The sequence below is a fragment of the Muscardinus avellanarius genome, assembly GCF_963383645.1.
Source record: "Muscardinus avellanarius genome assembly, chromosome: 20".
Classification (NCBI taxonomy): domain Eukaryota; kingdom Metazoa; phylum Chordata; class Mammalia; order Rodentia; family Gliridae; genus Muscardinus; species Muscardinus avellanarius.
In genome coordinates, this window is record NC_137806.1 from 11340596 (window position 1) to 11360220 (window position 19625).

Genomic DNA, 19625 nt, shown 5'->3' on the forward strand with positions numbered 1-19625 from the left:
ACCTTCAGGTCCCCGGGGCCGGGCGGCCGCGGCGGCGAGGGGCTCGGGCGGCCCCGGTCACTCCCCACCGCGCCAGGCGGCCCGAGACCCCCGCCCCCGAGCCGCTCGGGGCCCGGATCGCGGCGCCCAAAGCAGAAAGCCCGGCTAGGAAAGGGCGGCGAGGGCCGGCAGCCCGGCTGCCACCTTCTGCCACGCCGGGCAGCCGGGCGGGCGACGCGGGCTGCAGCCCCACTCGGACCCCCGCCCGCACCCGAGGCCCCGGCGCCTCCGCGCGCCGCGGGGGCCCTGTCCCCGAGCCCTGGGGCTCCCCGCTCCGGGTCAGAGGCGGGGAGATGGCGCCCCTTCCAGCTAGGGGGCAGCCTCGGCCAGACTCCGCTCTGCCTGGTCGCGGAGCCCAGATGCTCCAAAGGGTTTGGAAACTAGGGGTCCGGGGGCCGGTTTCTGCGCATCCCGGGGGAGGGCGAAGCTTGGCGACCTTCGCAGGACCCCGCAGTGCCAGCTCTGGGCCACAGGCAGTTGTGCGTGCAGCCCCGAGCCCCTGGCCACCCACCCGCCACCGCGGGCGGGTCCCCAGCGCTGCCTCCGGAGCCCCCAAGTCCGCCCTCGAGGGCTTTCCGAGGACTGGGGCCGGGGTCCGAGCCTGTCCGGATGGCAGAGACGGCTCAGGCCACAAACAGGTCGCGGCCACCGAGCAGGGCCAGGCGCGGACCGGCCCTAAGAGCTCGTGGGAAGGTGAAGGGGTCACAAGCCTCCTGGGACCTGGGGTGGACAGACGCGCGGCGCGAGCGCAGAGCCTGAGCCCGGCCGGGCGCCCGGGGCTGGCCAGGGAGGCTTGGGAGTGAGTGTTAGCCAGGACAGAGGTGTTGGCGGAGGAGCCGGGTCGGGCCGGGAGACAGGGCGCCCGCGGCGTGGACTGCTGGACGGGGCGCCCCTGCGGGGTGCGGGGTGCGGGGTGCGGGGTGCAGCCCCGGCGCCCCTCGCCCCGGCCAGGCCTCCTCGCCCTCCAGCCGCGCCCGGAGCCGCGGGGCTGGACACCCAGCTCTCCATCCCGCCCAGGCCCCCGCCCTCGGCCTCCGCGCGCGCCCGCCGCGGCCTCCCACCCTTGGGGCTGGAAACCCAAAGGCGGAAGGCAAATAAACGCCTGGGCGGAGCGGAAGGGGCACCCCGCGCCCCCTGCGGGCTGCGGGTGAGGCGAGGCGGGCGCCAGCCGCGCCCAGCGCAGACCCCGGGAGGGCAGCGCGCGGCCGGAGAGCCAGGCGCCCGGTGGCCGCCGGCACGGTCCCCAGCCCCGCCCGAGCAGCCCCGCCAGCTCCTGCTGCGCTGGGGCCGAGCGCATCGCGGCTTCGGGGTGACCCCGAGCGCCCCCAGCCTGGACTCTCGGAGGCGCGGGAGCCTCTGGGGACCTGGCAGGCGGGCAGGGATGGGGACCTTGGGGGGGGGGGGCGACCGTGCCGGCGGCCAGGGCGTCCTGGAGTCGCGCACACCCGCCGGCTTCCGATAGGGGACCGCGCCAAGCTCCCTCCCAAGCCCGCTGTGACCCCGCTGCGCCCGGGCGGGGTGAGCGAGGGGACACGCGCGGGAGACTGGAGCGGTGGTGTTTTTAGAAAATTGAGGCCAATCTCTCTTCCGCTTTCCCTGCTGCGTGTGCATTTCCCAGCCTGGACCTGCAAATAGAGCCTCGGATCGCGCACCCCGGGACACCCCACCCTGCCCTCCGAGTTCCTCTCCAGAGCTGGGCTGGGTCTCTGAGCAGAGACCCCTGTCCTTTAGGCGCACCGGCTGAGCATTTCTGCCGGGCTTTCTTCAGCCTCCTAAGGCATGCACCCTGCACTCCGGGGCACATCTATTCAAGTTCTGAATGTTCTGGTCTTGGCTTATCTGTGGCTGGCCTCGACGCCTTGGTTTCTGGGCTCAGGACTGGGTAATGGAGCCCTACCGCACTGATTGATAATTGCGGGCTAGAGCGTTGAATACAGAGCAAATTGTCCTCACTAACAACCTCTTTCTTTGCTGCTGGATTCCTCTAAGTGATGAAAAGGGTCCGTTTTTTATTTTTGCAGTTCCCGGCAGGCAGGCAAGGGACTGGGGCTGCCTCTGTATGAGAATGAGTGATAGACCAAAGAAGTATCTGGCAGTGTTCCGGGTTGATTTTATTTTGGTCTCATGAACACATCACTCTGATATCCAAATCCCCTGTGTTAGAGAGGGCCCAGTTTTACCGGGGGAAGATGAATTGAAGGTGCTCCGGGAATGGGGGCAGAGGCCCTTAGTGGTCAAGGCGGCCTCCTCGACTCCAGCTCTGGGCCTACTGAAGGCACCCAGTGCAGGGCTGACATCACTGCCCATGATGAGACTAGACTTGGGTGGGCACGGGGTAAATTATTTTTTCCTTAAGCTCTCTTCAAATTGATAGAAATTCAAAGGAACCCAAGAGCGCTGCTCAATGTAATCTCAGGACTTGAGAGGCGGAGGCAGGAGGATTGCGTGTCAGAGGCCAGCCTGAGTAACTTGGCATGACCTTGTTTTAAAACAAAGAAACAAAAACTGAAAAGGGGGGGGCATGGAGTATAGCTTGGAGGTAGAACACTCCCTGAATTAGTAGCTTGGAGGTAGAATGCCCCCTGAATTCAATCCCAATACTAAAAGAGAAAGGTGGGTTTGTTTTTTTTTTTAAATAAGATATCACTCCCAAGGGGCCATTTGCGTGAACCACTAACTTCCTCAAAGATTGATGCGATTTGGAGATTCGTGGTCCAAACTGTGTCCAATATGGTCAAATTTTGTGTAGTAAACATCAAACTCCTGGGTATGGTCAAACTCAGGCTTTTCAGAGAAGCAACAAAGCGACACATTTTTAGCAGGCATGAAGCAATATTTAAAAGCAAGACTGGAAGGAGTAAAATTGGGAAAGTGTTTGAGAATGGGAGTTTAACTGTTACTAAAACAGTTCTCTTAAGAATGGCAGTTCTGCTAAATGCAACTCTGTAAAATGTAGCTGTTAAATTATAACTCTGTAATGCCAAAGGTATCTTTGGGGGGGGGGTCTCATAAGTGTCTTCCTAATTTGTATTGGCAGAGGAGGGAAAAAATAAATAAGTGAATCTTTGGTATTGGATTCTTTGTGCTTAGCCACTTAAAACTTTGCTTTGAGGAAACAGAAGCACGTGGGCCGAGCGGTTACCAGGAACCGTTCCCATGGGGCGAGGGAGGAGAGAATGGGCTGGGCTGCAAGGCCCTAAGAAGTCCGTGGAAGGCCAAGAAGCAGAAACTGTGTTGGACGATGATTTCCACGGGGTGTCCACTGGACACCAGCCCTAGAAGGCAGAGATGTGAAGGGGCTGGTCTTGTGTTCGCTTCTCCACAGGGTATCTTGAACACCCTTAGCACTGATGACTAGGGCATGTTAGACTGACGCATGGGAAAGATAGTCAGGGTATGAATAAGGAGACGGCAAGAAGGAGGTAATCTAGTGCCCAGATGCACAAAAGCAGGCGCTCCACACAGGGCGTGGCTCCACGGGAGGGGAAGAGGAGCTGCTGGCTGTGACTCCCAGCCGGCTTGTTTCGGTTGGAGGCAGTTTCTCTCTCCTGTCTTCCATTTTCTCAGTGAAGTACACCATGGGGGTAAGGATAAAAACAGGAGAGATGTTGAAGGTCTCCGGAAATGCAGATTGAAGTTTAAGACCGGGCTGACCAGAGAAGCTCTTCTTGTTGTTTCGATAATTTTCTAAGACAAAAATCTGAACATGGAGCACATTTTGCATACAACACGTCTTCCTTGAAGAGCCGCTTGGCTAGTTTCCTAAGAAATTCACCAAAAATGTGCTCACCTCGTAGCCAAGAGGTGCTACTAATTGTGGGTACTGTGAGGTCTGGCCATGAGGTCAGGCCAGAGATGAATTGACAACAAAGAAGAAAAGAAAAGAAAATCACCCCTGACCACTGCCCTGAGCTGACCTGGCTGCTTCCACACCAACCAGCGGCCACACCACTACCCCTGTATCCCCCTTCCTTGTCCCAGAAAATGTCCCTACCCTTTAAGAAAGGGGGCGTTCTGACTCTTGTGGGCTCTCTCTCCTATCACATGCCTCTTAGGTTTTATTCCTAAATAAAGGCCATTCCCTGCTGTCGGGCCGTGTTTTCTTTGCTCCCATATACCCCAACACTAATAATAGTTGTGGTATTCGTTCAGCTTTAGTGATTCAAAGTAGGCATCCAGTGACTGCCTTCTTTTAGGCAAGACGTCTTTCTGACCATTATTTACAACAAATTAAGGCTGTGCAGGGAAATTGTCCCTCCACCTAATTCTCGCAAGGGTCGTATCTTCCCTTTCTTTCACATTCTCTTTGTCCTTTATCTTTCTGAAGATGGCCAAAGGAGAACTTAAAAGTTCCCTACGCTGGGCGTGGTGGCACATGCTTGTAATCCCCGTGCTTGGGAGGCAGAGACAGGAGGATCGCTCAGGTTTGAAGCCAGCCGCGTTGGCTTAAAAGACCCTATTTCCACAAAAAAAAGTATAAAAATAGGTCTGGGAGTGTAGCCCATGAGAGTGTAGCCAGAGGCAGAAGGGCTTCCAGGAACCCCAATACCACCAAAAAAAAAAAAAAAAAGTTCCCTGCACGGCCTACGCAGTGTTAGGGTTGGCATCTGGAACATACCCCCACAGGCTCATGTGTTAGACAACGCAGTAATGCTCAGAGGTAAAAAGATGAGTCATGAGGGCTTGGACCTCTTTCATGGGTTCTTCCATCTCAGGGACTGATCATTTGAATGGATTTCTGGGTGCCAAGTATAGGCTGATATGGCCAGGGCTGGAGGTCACTGGAGACATGACCTTGGGACTATATTTCTCCATGGTCCCTCCCTCTCTCTACCTGGCTGTTGTGAGCTGAGCAACTTTCTTCCATCCTGCCCTACCACCATGACCTTCTGCCTCACCTCAGTCCTAGAGCGATGGAGCTGCTGACCATGGACCGAGACTTTCGACACGACACCATGAGCCCAATACAAACATTTCTTTCCCTACATTGTTCCTGTTGGGTATCTTGGGCACAGCAATGCAAAGCTGACCAACTCAGCCAGACATCCATGTGCTTATTTGTCTAGATAAGTCATGTAGAGTCTAACTAAAGCATTTCTTCCGTTTTGCAAAGTCTAGATTCAACATCAAGATCACACATGGTTTCGTAGATACCTATTTCAGCCCTGGATTGTTCAGTCAGATAAGGTGGTGAGATCACTGGTGGTGAGATCACTTGTTCTTTTCAACAAAACTTTTCCCTTCATTTTATCATGTTAAACCACCAGATTGTCACAGTGCTTTGCCTCCTATGCAAAGGAGATGAATTAATGTTTGTTGGTTGTTTATTCAGCCACAAAATGCACCGCCTCTATGGACTCAGTCCAAAAGCGTATGAGACACGAGGAAGTCACAGGGAACCAAACAGGAACTTCTATATTTTAAGAAGTTTCCTTTTTGGAACTTTTGTGCTTTAAGAAGCCTTCCGCCTACGAATCCAACAGGTTACCTTTTGGAAAGTACAATTCCTCAAATGGAAGGAACCCTCCAGCAGAGACGTTACACAGTGATGTAAACAGCCAGGAAAATGTTCGGCAGAAAAGACACTCTGCACGCTCTCTTCTTGATTTTTTTCCAGTATATATTTTCGTTGCAGAAACTGAAAAGAACAGAAATGGGAACGCTGAGGCAGCAGAATTGTCACCTGCCCGGGAACAAGGCAAAGTGTATCAGTCTGCACGATGAATGTAGAGGGAAACAGAGGCCGCCACCGGCTTCGCGAATTAGACCGTGTGTTCTCAGGATGCACAGCCGGCGTGGGGGTCACCAGCCTCACCAGCCTCCGTGTCTCCCCTGACGCCACAGGCGGGTAAACCGCGGCACGCTGAGAGCTCCAGTGTGGCACAGCTATGTAGTATGCTGTAGCAGGATACCGTATGGGAAATGGGTGTTTGGAATTTGAGTCTCATTTTAGTTTGCATTTTTGTTGCTGTCATCCAAATGTCAGATGAGCACAACTTAGAGGAAGAAAAGTTTATTTTTCTTGTGGGTGGGGAGAGTTTACTGGGGGCTGAACCAAGGGGCATGCTACCTCCAAGCTACACCCTAGTCCACCCACTCACTCCTCTTCCTTCCTTCCTTCCTTCCTTCCTTCCTTCCTTCCTTCCTTCCTTCCTTCCTTCCTCCTTCCTTCCTTCTTCTCTTTTCTTTTTCTTCCTTTCCATCCACCCTTTCTTTCTTTCCTTCTGTCTTTCTTTTTTTCATTCTTTCTTTATCTCAATTTCCTTCTTTCTAATAGGATCTCACTAAGTTACTAAAGCTGGCCCGGAACTTGCAATCCTCCTGTCTCAGCCCTCTTAAGTACTGGGATTACAGGCATGTGCCTCCTCACCTGTCAAAAATGGTTTATTTTAGGTTTGATGATTTCAGAGGTCAGCTCATGACTACCCTGCTTCTAGGCAGGAATGGCTGTTGGCAGGTCTTTAGGACATAGAGGAGCAGGAGGAAAAACTACCTTCAGCTCATGGTGGCCAGGAAGGGAGAGAGAGAGAAGAAGGAGGAGGAGGAGGATAAAGGAGGAGAAGAAGGAGGGAAAAGGGGAGAGAAGGAGAGAGAAGAGGAGAGGAAAAGGAGGAGGAGGAGAAGGAGAAGGAGGAGGAGGAGGAGAGATGGAGAGACGAGATACAGATGCAGTCCCCAAGCCCGTGTCCCCAGTTGTCCATCCCCTCTAGCCACGCTCCACCTCCTCTGAACCTGGCTACATTGGCCATCCATGAAGTTTGGGAGACATTTTAAATCCAAACCATAACAGAACTGTATCTTAAAGTAGGTGAAATTTAAACTATATAATAGCCCAGGCGTGGTGGCGCACGCTTGTAATCCCAGCATTCGGGAGGCTGAGACAGGTGGATCACAGTTTGCAGACAGTCTCAGCTACTTAGTGAGCCCCTTTGCAACTCAGTAAGACCCTGTTCCAAAATAAAGGATAAAAAATAGGGCTGGGGGTGTATCTCAGAGGTAGAATGCCCCTGGGTTCCATCTCTCATACCACACACACAAAAATAAATAAAAAATAAAACTATATAATAAAATAAGGCTAAATAACACAATTGGCTTATCCTCTAGAAAATTTGCAGGGATTCCCATTAATTTGTATTTTTGAGGTCAAATAGCATCTTTAAAGTCATACAGTACTATTTTTGTCAAGTTGGTGTGCAGAGGCACAGTCCCCACTCTGGCTCTCTTCTGAATTTATAAACCCCTTTGGGATTTCACAGATTTCGTATTTATGCAGAGGCATAGACTAGATGTAGCCAAAAGTACTCAAATCTAACTCAAGCAAATTTACTCAAACATGCTCAAATGTAATATTGTCTGCCAACACACACTCTGGTCTCCTTGATTTTCAAGATTCTTTGGACCTTAGTGTGAGAATATCTGCTTTAGATTTCAAAACAGTTGTCCATCTCAGGTCGATCGACCCCTAAGATACTTATGTATTTGGTATTCATCTGATCATGTCCCATGAACCTCTTTTATTACATAGATACGACAAAGCAACTTTCACATCTCATTTAAGAGGGAGTATCTCATAAATTCCAGGATACCTGAGTGAGTGGTCATCGGGGTTGGCTGGGTACATATCAAGAAAGACAGCAGAGAAGAGCTTAAATAGTAGAGGGATTTAATAGTCACGCTGGGGAATCAATGGAGGAGTAGATCTGGCTTCGTGTAGGCTGGGGCCAGAGGCAAGGTTGATGCCAGTCAGTACATATCACCTGCTTCCCCCCAAAAGCACCCCGGGTGGTAGAGTGTGGTAATGACAGTTCCCTGCTTACCTGACTTTCAAGGTCACGGTTACAGAGGAAGGACTGGGGGCCAGGGGGCCTGCCGTCTCCTCTAACAAATGCGATTATCTTTAATAAAATTCTGATTTGCTCCAGCTCAGTTATGGATCCTGTGCCCACCAACAGACTCTTGAGTTGTTATCAGCTACCCAGGCTGTGGAACTGAGGCCTTGTGCTAGACAGAGTGCCGGGAGGCAGCCAAGGGAAAAACAAAATCTGGAGTCTCTTATCAGAAGAGAGGCGAGGGGTGCCAAGCTTACAGTGGACAAAGGTGTCCACAATCCAAAGCCACCCCCTTCATAACCACTGGTTGCTTTCAGATGAGAACAGAAATGTAAAAATTTTCAGGGAGTAGGCATCTTTAGACTCCCGATGTGAAGTTCACCACATGGCTGCAGCTGTCATAAAAGCAAAGACTTGGAATGATCTGTTTTTCTGCAAGTCTTGTGTGATATATTTTCTTGGGATACATTAAAACTCTTAGAATTGAAGAATTACTTGACTGTAATGGGGTATCTTTGACATAGGCCTCACTGCCCTGTGGTACCAGTTTATTCTTTTGAAAACTGTGACCTATTCTGAAAAAAAATTTAAACACATGCTTAAATGGGGATAGAAACAATACCGGAGAGCCCCCCTGGATCTAAAAGCAAGTGGCAGAAAGCACAACCAAGTTTCAGAGCACTGTGCTGAAAGTCCAGCTCCGGCCCTCTTTCCACTTTCCCTGCAATGTGGGCCATGTTGCTTTGTCGTGGTTTCCTCTGATTTGATCTTGAGGAGTGTCTCTGGAGAATATCTATCAGCTCAAGCCCTGCCCTGGTAGGGCTCCAGAAGAGACGATCATGGAGTACATCTCTATCCCGTTGGACAACTTAACGACTCGTGATCTGTTCCTCTCACAGGAAACTTGTTTACACTGGCAAGTGCTCTTGTGGCTCTTGTCCAGTCTGAGTTCAGTGTATTTTCACCAAGACAGCTGCCCTCTAGCATGACCTTGACCAGGAAAAATCTTTGGTTCCCAAGTATCAGATGCGACGTGACACAGGGTTTACTTGTTATGGTTCTCTATAGACCGGCCCCTTGAAGAGCCCATAAATTGGTGTTTGGAGTTGATATAATTGAGCCTTAAAGGTTGCAAACCCAGCAGTGGATAAACCCATTGTCATGGGTTTATCTGGGTGGTGGCTGGAGGGGTGGTCCCTGGGTGTGGCATCGAGGACTATCCGTGGTTCCTCCTCCCCTGTTTGGCCTCTAGCTTCCGGCCCCCATGATGTGAGAAGCACAGCCCAGTGCTGTCTCTCTCTCTCACACTCTCTGCTGCCATGTTGTGAGATCTGCGGTCTCCAGCCTCACATGGACTGAGCCCAAAACTTAACAAAATAATTTTTCCTTCCTCTAAATTACATAGTTAATATTTTAGGTTATGGCTGCAAGAATACTGACCAGAGCACCCCTCAATAAAATACAGGTGTTCCTCCCTCATAGGCCCAGAGAACAGAGGCAGCATGGCCCCGCAGGGCCAGCAGGGTGGGGAGCTGTCAGGGATGCAGTTGCCTCCAGGGAGCGGGGAGCAAGAGAAAGGCTTGGGGCTTGAGGCCAAAGCCTGTGTTGGGGTCCAGGCATTACACCAGTAGCTTTCCCACAAGGAGTTCTGATTGGTGGGTTAGAGTCGGCAGGCGCGGGTCCATGAAGGTCCTCTGAGACAAAGAGGGGGAGACTGTGGTATATCTATGCAGTGCATTTAGGGTGTGGGGATCTCGGGGGCAGTTAAATAGGTCATGTTTAGCTGTTCCACTGGGAGGTGGTCACCCGGAGGTGGGTGCCTTATGTAGATCTCTGGATTTCCACCTTGAGGCACTGGGAAGAGGCAGAGCACTAGCAACTGAGTCCAGGGAAATTAACTCAGACCTGCCTCTCAGATAAGAAACCAACTTCTGTCCAAAGTGGGTGCTGAAGCAATACCTCCTTCTGCTGGGCTTTCAGTGTTTTCCTCTGTAAAAGCTGGATGTTGTGTGGAGTGATCATTCAGGACCTCTTCAGATGCAAAATGGAATGATTCCATGTGTTTATGAGCAGTTTTAAAAAATCAGCAGCAAGCCTGGGGTGGTGGCGCACACCTGTAATCCCAGGACTTGGGAGGCTGAGACGGGAGGATCACAGGCTCGCAGCCAGCCTCAGCAACTTAGTGAGGTTCTCTACAATTTAGTGAGATCCTGTTTCAAAAATAAAAATTAAACTAGAACTGAGGGTGTAGCTTGGAGGTAGTGTGACCCTAGTTCAATCCAGTGCATGCGCACACATATGTACACACACACACACACACACACACACACACACACACACACACACACACAGTCAACATCAGTGTGGGTTTGCACCAGCCAGTGCTGCAGGAGGCCATGAATGTGTGAGGGGCACCTGTTCAGGGCCTCGGGGTGCCCTCCCTGATGCTGCTGCTTCTGCGCATCTGGTATTTGGAACCTTCTTAGTGTATTTTATTTCTTAGTTGTCATGTTGCTAACAGAGACCCGGGAGCTCTGCATTGAACATAAAGACCATGTCTATCTGTGCAGAGTTACAGCTTCCCAAATAAAGGCACTATTAGAGGAGGGATGGCATGGCCAAGAACAAAACAAAAACAAAACAAAGAAACCACAGAACCCGGGGAGGCACCTCTGCCCAGACACTTCCCCTATGGCTTGGATGTGGGGTGTCCCCCAGAAAAGCTCCTGTGCTGGTGAGATGCAACAGTATTCAGAGGTGAAGAAGGGAATTGGCGCTTTAATCCCAACAGTGGATTAACCTATTGATGATGTATTGATCATTCTAATGGGTGTGCTGGGTGGTAACTGTAGGCTGGTAGTGTGCCATAGAAGGAGAGAGGTGACTGAACCTGTGGGCCTGGGGACTCTCCCTCTGTCTGTCTCTCCCCTTCTTGTTTTGAGCTGAGCGTATTTCTTCCACCACGCCCCGCTCCCATGACATTTCTGCCTTGAAGCCAGTCACCCGTGGACTAAGTCTCTGAAATTATGAGCCAAATACACCTTTCCTCTTCTAAGTGGTTCTTATCAGGAATTTTGGTCACAGTGATACAAAAGTTGACCAATCCATCTTCTTTGATTCCTTTGAAGTATAAGACAGGTCAGCATTCCGCTTCAGCTGAGAACAGGAGAATTTATTTCAAGGTAGATCTTGGGATGTTAACTATATCAACAATCTGAGAAGAGATGGGTCAAGCATGGTGGTCCTCTTTGTTTCTCTGACCGTGTGCTGTTGTGCTGCTGAGGACATCCTGTCTTCCTGGATAGCTTTGTCAGTGGACAAAGAATGTAGCCCAGTCAAAAATTCCTCTCCTTCGTTCCCAGGGTTCCCGAGAGGAGCAGGGCCTGGGCCTTGCTGGTGCTAGGTCAAGTGAAGACAAATCACCCCAGTCTGACGGTGGGCATCCTTTTATGTTATCGCTAGCTCTGGCAGCAGAGGTGTATTATTTTTTTCAGAGTATTTTTCAGACCAATCGAGCTTAATTGCCAACTTGCTCATGAGGTTGGTAGCTCTACATGGAGAATGTGATGTTTTTGATAGAGAAGGCCTCTGGGCCACTTTTGATTCTTCATAGGGATATTGGATGGGCTCATACTGGTTGAGGCTACAGCAAACATTCTCAATATTAAGTCCAGGAGGTGGGTTTTGTTGCTAACATAAAAATATTCCTGAACCACATGCTGATCCGGCACACGGGGGGATCTGAGCAGAGCTTCTTCATCTATCCAACAAAAGAGAGATTTGCTGCAATTCGGGCAAGCATATCCCTTAGTAAGAGCTGTCCTTGGAAAACAATATAAATAAAATAAAGTTGTATAAAAGCTCCCAAACATCCCACCTTTCCCCCTGAGACTGTAATGACTATTCTGGTTTTAAAATCTCTTTTCTTATTCTCTCTGTGTTTTCCCATTTCATTCTCCCTGGGAGTAACTCTGTAAAATAAGGCCGTGGAAAATGGGTAATGAGGAAATCGTTCCCCTAATTGAAGGTCACATCTACAAAGGTCCAGGCAGGTGTACTTTGCTGATGGAAAAATCCCCCAGAGTGACATCCTGCCGCCCTCACATAGGCTCTCTGTTATAATGTGCAGACCCTGGTCCCTTGTCCCACCTATGGTGTTGGCTTCTCTAATCTCACAATTTCCATTCCTGATGGCACCCCGCACTTGATGGGGAAAAGGAAGACCCCCCGAGAGCTTCTGTAATTAAGCACAAACGTTCTGCAGTGTTTAAGTCAAAGCCAAATGGCTGCCAAATCCTTGGGTGTTGCGTTCTCGTGTTCCAAACAACCTTTAATGTGTCCCTTTCAATTCCAGCCAGACTAGTACTGAGTCTTGGCCTTGTGATTTTCTGTTTCTTTCTGTTCCCCTCCCCTCCTGTCCCTTAGTCCTTTCCTTTTAAAAGGAGGACTGTGAGAATGTTTTCGTTGGTTTGCTTGCTTTTCTCTTCTCTTTGATGGTTGGCGAGTGCCGTGTGGACATAGTTTTTGACCTAAAGCAGAGAGGATCTTCAAAATATAAAGGCTACTATACTTTCAATAATTCCATTTCCTAAGCCTTTGGAGGATTCTGGGATTGGTTAGCTGCAATCTAAGCATTTTATAGGGGTTCCCATGACGGCATTATTAGCTAGTAGGCTATCATGTAAAAGCCGCCTTTTTTTTTTTTTTTGCAAATAGGCTTTTTTTTTATAGCTATGACAATTAAATATACATTCTCAATATTTTAGTTTCTCTTGTCTCCCCAGTGGAATAGTTTCAATTCTGTAATTTGAGCTCTTGCTGCTTATTTTGGGAGATTATCATTATGCGTGGGCCCTAGCCTAGAAATGGGTAATACCCTAGGTATCTAGTCCAAAAATAGTTGATTAGGATTCTACACGGCTTCCTACAGAAAGGATGTCATAAAGCACGACCACAGGGCAATCTCCAAGACAGTCTGCATTCCCGCAGAGCCAAACCTTCCTTATGAGCACCAATGTTGCTATGACATTGGGCGTGGGTGTTTTTAAGAAGGCAAGACCGGTATGTCAACAAGGATCTGATAGGAGGAAGGCTAGAGAAATCCAGGCTTTGGCACCTGGCTGGCTCTCCTGGGATTGCAAGGAAGCATATTCTAGGCAATGGGCTCGAAAGGGGCAGCTCAACTGGGGGCCTGTGGGTCTGCAGGTGCACAGCTCCTGGAAGGGGGACTAACAGCAGAGTACATTATTTGAAGAGGGCCATGGCTGGAGTGTCTCAGTGGGGCCAGGATGGCGCTGTGGCTGGAGGAGGGATGCTTCTAAGAAGCGATTGCTTCCAATTTGTACATGATTTATTTGAAAGTTGAGGCCTGTCTTGTTCAGTGAGGGCAAAATTATGACTTTAGAATCAACCCCATTTCACTATTAACAAGATCATTTGATGGTTTCAAAGAATTGACTCTTACCATTTTTCTCTTGAAACCAGGGCATACGTTTCTCTTTTCTTCAAATTGTGTTTTCATGTTTTTGCCATTGGATAAAGATGTGATGTACAATAAACTATTTTTAAACTGTCAAGAGTAGATTTCGAGGGTTATTATCATTATTCTATCTTCTTCCCTTCACAACTCAAGAATATATTTTTGCGATTTCAGCTAGCCTTAAAGAATAGAACAGCAATGTGTCTGAGCAGAAAGTCCATTGCCAAGTGACCTCCATAGTATTTGCTTCAAAATTATTATAGTGTGCTACTTATATAATAGCAAATTGCCATTGTTTGGAGGCAAAAATGGTCATTTCAAAGTCCTTTCAACACTCCAGTAGATATTTAAGAACCATTACCCCCTATCCTGCTATAATTTTCCAGATGTCTTCTTAGTCCTGACAGTTGCTTAGTAAAATCTTTATGATGGCTTAGCTTGCCTTGTCTTCGAATGCTGTAGTCTAGAAATATTTAGACAGCTTGCTGTTATGTCTGCTCCATCTTGGGGAGCGTCAGATGGACCAGCTCCTCTCCCCAACACCAACTTCACATTTCTTATATGTCGAGGATGGAGTTAGAAGGCCTGGATAACATGATCAATAAGCCATTTTGCGATTCACTCAGAACTTCATTTTATCTCCCTCTCTCTTTTAAACAACCTTTCAAATCAGAGATCCTGGCATAGCACTTCCAACTGTGCCACGGGAGGACATAAGGATGTTGGTGCTTTTTCCTGTCTATTTTTGTTCCCTACCAAATCAGAGCGCCAGGAGGGAGCTTGAGCCTTAGGACTCATCAATCTGTTCTCTTGCCTTCATGCTCAACATCACAGAGAGGAGATAATCGACCCTGGTCTAAAAAGCTCACCAGTAGAAGACATTTCAAAACCAACCAACAACTATTTGTCCTTTCTCTGTACATGGAAAAATCTTGAAAGAACATGGAAACCTACACTACATTATCCATACTTCCAAGAATCCTGCATTCCATTTGGACAGAATAGACACATGCACACACACAGACCTGCGCACAGACTCCCAAGTTCGGAGGTCTTGAAGGTCTCGTGTCTTGGCCACCGCAAGTATGTACTCTTGACATCTCTGCTGTTTGACCTTATCATGCATCACTGGGGAATTCTAATTGCAAACAAATTCTTCCCAGTTCTAGATTCTAAAATCTCTTAGGCATGGTCTCTGGAGATTAACCGATTATTCCAGAGATAGGCGGCATACGGATTTTTATTAACAGGGCAGCCTCAAACAAGTTACTTGAATGGTTTTTGCTTTTTGATTTTATATGTGCAAATTAGAAAAAATAGCATTTGTGCTGTAGAGTTGGGAGAACCACACACTGAATTTTCAGAAGGGCGCGTGCATGACGAGGCTGCGTCACGTCACGTGTTTTTGTCCAACAGTCGTTCACACATCATGACCTCAAAGCCCTCCACCCCTCGCCTCCTCTGGCTTATTCGTTTCCAGGTGAAATGTCACAATCTGTGTGACCAGTGATGTAACAACTGAGCTATTGATCACAGAATAGAGTTTCATAAAGGACTCAGCCTCTTTCATGTCACCTTTACACTAAATATGGTGCGAATTTAAAAAAAAAAAAGAAGAGTGGCCCCATTATTCTGTTATAAATATACCAAGTTTGCAAGAGTATTTCAGCTAAAAAGGTGAACGACCGAAGGTCTTCCATGTAGTGTGAAATAAAGGCCCATCAGCACCTCTCTTGTCCTCTCATGAGGAGCAGTAGGCCGAGCAGCTCCGCAGGGGTGCGGCAAGAGCCAGCAGCTGAAAAGGGGACAGAGGAAAGGAAGCTGATCCCCCAAGGAAAAGAGTGTCCAGGCGGCGGGGGAGCAGCTGAGGCCGTCATCCTTGGGGACACTCAGGAAGATTCTGCCCCAGTGACGGGCGGTGTCGGGAGGTCAAGGGGCATGGCGTCCATCTCAAGAGGTCATCGAGGTCAGATAACAGGGCCTGCAAGTCTGGTCTATCAGCCATGTTTCCAAATCTTACGTTTGCCCTGGATTTTACTTTCCACTTTGAGCCCATGACGGGGTCACCACTTCTGTGTGCTTTCCCTACTGTGTGAAGTCCTGGCATCAGCCGATTGTCCCCCACCCCACCGCGGACACATTCAGTTCCATCCTGCTTCAGTGTGGTGAGCGTGAGTGTGCGTACACACTTGTGCACGTGCACAGTGCCGCGGTCTTGTTTCATTGGAGATTGCTCTCTTCAGCAGCGCCCCTCTGGTTGCACGTAGGATCAGATAATGACCTTGGAATCTGAAAACTGGAAAAATTATCTCAATTTGCTGATGCGAAAACGAGGTCCAGAGATGTTTCTAAAGGCCATTTAGGAATCCGGCTTAGGTCCAGGGGCCTGATAAATACCAAATATCAGCTATAGAAAGGCCCGGAAAAGCAGAGTGCGTTTCAGTAGGAAGCGGACCCTTCCTGGATGTAAGGGGATTGACTTGGCCGAGTTTGCTTCTGTTTCTAGGGGAGAAGGAATTATGGCAAGTGTCAGCAAAGTACTGGGAGCATAATTGTGTAAGATTTGTTCAGTGATAATGAGTAGATAAGAGAGATATTCCTGTAAGAGAATAAGAAATTGTAGCTGGCATAAAAGGGTCATTAAGGCCAAAAAAAAAAAAAAAAAAGGATTTTGTACTTTATCCTATAAGCAATGAGGAATAACCTAGGGTTCTTTTAATAGGAAAGTAGCGTGTTTAGTAGAGTTTCAGAAAATGTATATTATGTCGTTAAATGGAATTAATTGTGTAATATAAAGAGAGACACAGGAAGACTTCATGGTGCCTGGGAAATTGTCTAAGAATGAGGGAGACTAATATTCTCTTCAGGAATTGTTTTTTATTCGGAGCCAATACATAAGACATAGAGAAAAAAAATTCAGAAAGGCATTTCGCCTTGTTTTTTAAGTGTCTATAAAAGGAATGTGGTGGGTTTTATTTTTTTCCCCTAAATATGTTTTGACCTTCTTTCTGCTTAAAGCACAGCTGGTCCTTTCTGGTTTCCCAGACGTTCTTTTTTTCTTTTTCCTGGTTCTCTTTCCAACCGTGTTATTGAGCTCGCCCCTTTCTTTTATTTCCATGCGATGCTGCACACCGTGGTCCCTATAATCCCTCTTTCCCGGCCTCTCTACACCTTCCTGGTTGCACCTGGCAGTGTCCTGGGCTTCAGCCCACACCTGCTCCCTGCGATTCCTCAACTCCGTTCTGATCTCGCAACTGAACTTCAGACCCATACTTTCATCTGGATGGGCCACGGTTGATTCAGTCCCCGGGGGTGCAGATAACGCCCTCCCCATCTTCCACCCATCAGCCCTGGCTCTTCTCCGGGGCCTCTTCGTCTCGCTTACAATTGCTAGCAAAACCGAGTCCGAGTTGGGAACTTTCCTGCTGCCTCCCCTGTTCCCCTAACCTCTTCTCCCTCCACCTCCGAGCGCCTCATTCCATCAGTATCTACGACACTGGCTCTTTGGAATCCTTTCACGGTTTCTCCTGTGTGTCCTTCGTGGTGCGCTGTGTAGTCCTCTGGAATTACTCCGTTCCAGCTCTCCCCTAGGGAGTGCCCTCTTCTTATAGGAACCCCATATGGGGCCTCTGTGGCTGGCTCACAAGTCAACCTCTTTATTCTTTAAGCTCAGCTAAATGATCGTGTCCATCCCTGAAAAGTCTTCCAAGATCCCTTGGCGGGGATTGATCCGCACCCTTTCTGCACCCCTTTTTTGGGTAAACTTTCCTTCTTCCTGGCATTCTGGGAACACCTCGCTTTTGCCTTTTCTCTGAGCCTGCAGAATCTTCGAGAAGAGAGGCCTTATCTTAGTCATCTCTGTACCCTAGGGCCTCACAAGCGGCCATATCCAAGAAATAAGGGAAAGGGTCAGGCACGATGGCGTAGGTCAGGAATTTCAGCTACTCCAGAGGCTGAAGCAGGAGGATCACAAGTTTGAGGCCAGCCTTTGCAATTTAGTAAAACCCTGTCTCACAACAACAACAACAGTAACAACAACACAATAACAACAAACACACAACAAACGGTTCTAGGGATGTAACTAGGTGGTACTGAAATAAGACAGAAGAAACAAAAATAAAAGAAGCATGCAGAAAGGAGACTTAACAGGAGCATAAGGGAACGATCATTTCAATTATGAAAGTCTCGTGTTAATGTTCTCCACACTTTCACTTCCTACGCCAGCTCCCTCCCAGGCCCAGCACTCTCCCAGGCCCAGCACTCCCGAATTCCTGTGAAATCTGTACATCTTGGTTAACCGAAAACCTTAATCACCTTGTGAGCTTTTAACCCTCCTGATGAGTAGTTCAAGAAAGACAGATACGTATCTCGAGAAACCTACAATTATCGAGCATTATCTATTGATCAGACAGTGGAAACTACGTCAAGATTCCAAGAGGTGATCTGATCAGACTGATCACAGACCATATCCACCCAGCGCCGTTTTCCTTGGAGGAGGATCCAGGATCCCCACAATGTTTCTTACTCCAGAGATGACCCACTTTCTCCCTTGGCAATTGTTTAGCAAACTCTTACTTTTCTAAAGAAATCGTAGTGCCCTGCTGATGCGTGCTGAAATTCTTTTTAATCTTGGGAGCACACGTCTAGACTCGGGAGACTGAGACAGGAGGATCACAGGTTCACAGCCAGTCTCAGCAACTTAGATCCTGTTTCAAAATAAAAAATAAAGTCGGGTGTGGTGGCGCACACTTGTAATCCCAGCATTCGTGAGGCTGAGACAGGAGGATGACGGTTCGCGGACAGCCTCAGCTACTTAGTGAGACCCTCTGCAACTCATTGAGACCCTGTTTCAAAGTAAAGAATAAAAAATAGGGCTGGGGGTGTAGCTTAGAGGTAGAATGCCCCTGGGTTCCATCCCCAGTACCTCAAAATAAAATAAAATAAAATAAAATAATTAAAAAAAAATAAAGCAGGGATGGGGGTGTGGCTTGGAGACAGAATGCCCCTGGATTCAATTCTCAGTAATCAAGGTAAAGGAGAACTTGCTGGTCCTGGGAGCCTCTCTGGAGAGGTCTCTGCTTTCATGACATCATCTCTTGATACCTGATGTGGGACCACTGAGGCAAGGACCTTGCTAAGTCTACTGGAATGTTCTTTTCTACCTTGGCTTATGCTGACTTCTTCAGCATAAGCCTCTTATACAGAATACAGAAGCTTTCCCTTGGCCTCCTTCACATTCAAGACTGAGAAGCAGAGCTCCGTCTTCCTTAATCGCCAAGGCTCCCCTCTTTGGGCAGCTGGCCACCTCCCGAAGCCATGGGGGCTCAGAGGGCAGTGAGGCTGGCGCCGTCCTTGGGATCCCGTGAGTGGTCCTCTTTAAAGACCCTCTTTCCTCCTGCACTGCAGTCGCAGGCTTTTCTGTAAGCTCCTCCGCTGTCTGCCTTAGGGTTTTGCTTGCTAAGGCCTTCTCTCTCTCTTGAGTTAGAGTGTAAACTGCTCCTGAGTTACCTTCCAGGCCCCTGTAGACCAAAGATTAAAAAAAAAAAAAAAGCTCCTTTTTCTTTCTAGCAGTTTAGGATGTTTTTCTTTCCCTTCACTTCCTCCCCCTTTCTTCTTTCCCTCATTCCTTCCCTTCCTCCCTCTGTCTTTGGCCAAAGCCCACTTCTCCCTTAGAAAATGAATGTTTGTTCATAAAAGCACCAAAGATAGGAAAGACTTTTAGGCCAACACACCGGCCGCTGCTGGGTCAGAGGGAACTAAAACCAGTCATCAGGAAGATGCACCCGAGGGGACCAGTACCCTGGAGCAACCCCCACTTAGTCAAAGGTGGGGTTCACCCGAGACACGGTTGGAGGGGGCAGGCTGGGATGTGAGAATCAGGGGAGCTACCTCTGGTGACCGCCACAGTCAGACCTGACAGATACACTCTTCAGGTCCATCTCGTAGCTCCTTAAGCTTCTCTGGTGAGAAGATCTGAGGATGGCCGAGGCTCAGGGGTGCGTGCCTGTGATCCCAGCACGTGGGAGGCAGACACGAGAGGATCGCGGGTTCCAGGCCAGCCTCGCAACTTAGCAAGGTCCTGAAGGTGAAGCTTGTCTTCCTCACTTCCTCGTGTCAGCTGCCCCTGTGCAGTCTTGTGACTCATGCTCCAGTTAAACCAGCCTGTCCTGTCCACCCGCTCCCAGCTAGGACGTAGCCTCAGACCTTCACTCTAACTAAATCACGTTAATTTTCACCTTCTCCGGACTCAGCATTTGGAAAAGTAAGTTATCCCAATC